Raw genomic sequence first — 1,354 nt, forward strand, 5'->3', positions numbered from 1 at the left:
CACTTGTTAAGAGCCAGTCGCCGTTTTGCACACAAAGAACAAAGATAAATAAATTAGATGGGCCCTGCCCACAAGAAGCCCATAGTAATAAGCTGAGCACAGTGGTGCACCTGTAGGCCCAGCTACTTCAGAGTTTGAGGCAGGAGGAGGCTTGGGCCCAGGAGTTTGAGACCAGTGTAGGCAACAAATAGAGACCTTATTTTAATAAATAAATAAATAGAGTCAAACCCTCTAAGGAGGAGACTAAATGATAAAGCTTTGGTTTAGGTAACTGTGCCAAAATGTAGTTCAAGATTCTTCCAGGACTCAGCATCCTGGGTATGCCTGGAGTGGCCGCTGTATATATCTCCAAGTTTAAAGGGATAAAAAGAACTGCCCGTATTCCTTGTCAGTGGAGTTCTATGGAAAGAGATAGGTGCGTCTCTGGAGTTAATTGTTGTTCTGTGTCAAAGGGTTTGGAGAACATTGATTAAGAAAGTATTTTCCTGGGCTGGGGATGTGGCTCAAGCGGTAGCGCGCTCGCCTGGCATGAGTGCTGCCCGGGTTCGATCCTCAGCACCACATACAAACAAAGATGTTGTGTCCGCCAAAAACTAAAAAATAAATATTAAAAAAAAAGAAAGAAAGAAAGTATTTTCCTGATTGATGAAAAAAAAAAAGGCAAAACAAAACTCAATTATCGTCATCTACTCCTGCTAGAAAGTTATATAATGTGTTATGTAGCATGCAGTGTGTTATATAATGCATAATCAAAATAAAATGAAAAAGAAAATAAAACCAAACAACAACAACAAATTACAAATTTAAAAAGCCATACTTTATAATAGTTATTATCCACATTTTATATGTATGGAAAGTCTAAAGATGTTAACTATTATCTATCTATCTAATTATTTTTGTCAATAAGGCAAGACTTTTTCCCAAAAAATTCTGCTCAGAAAAGAGGGGGGTACTTTTTCTTTGAGTCTTTGCAACTGCTGTCTTGGTACACCAATACTTTCTAAATTACTTCATATTTAACAACTGTGGTACAGTTTAAGGAAGATGTTAGCCTAAAATCACCTCCATTAATGCTAGTTTGGATGCTTAGGGAGATCATTGACTCAGTACAAAAGGAGGTGAGGAAATGTAACAAGGTTTGTAAGTTATTCCTGGGGGTGACTTCACATTTGAAATGGTGAAAATTGCCACAGACAAGACTTTTATGATTGCTTTAAAAAGCAGTACAATGAGTGGTTATGTTGGTGAGACCAGTGACAACCAACTGACTAATGCTCTGCAAATGGGCACTTCGTGGTTTGGGATCAAATTTCCAATGACAGCATCCCTCTCAGCATCCAAGAGGAACCCCAAC

General features: G+C 38.4%; 1 pseudogene; it reads left to right on the forward strand.

Moving 5' to 3' along the window:
• The first annotated feature begins 281 nt into the window (after positions 1-281).
• On the forward strand, positions 282-473 carry LOC124077903 (NADH dehydrogenase [ubiquinone] 1 alpha subcomplex subunit 1-like; annotated as a pseudogene).
• The last annotated feature ends 881 nt before the right edge of the window (positions 474-1,354 follow it).

Source organism: Marmota monax, unplaced genomic scaffold, assembly GCF_021218885.2.
Source record: "Marmota monax isolate L192 unplaced genomic scaffold, Marmota_monax_Labrador192_F-V1.1 WCK01_AAM20220418_F8-fsc00015, whole genome shotgun sequence".
NCBI lineage: Eukaryota > Metazoa > Chordata > Mammalia > Rodentia > Sciuridae > Marmota > Marmota monax.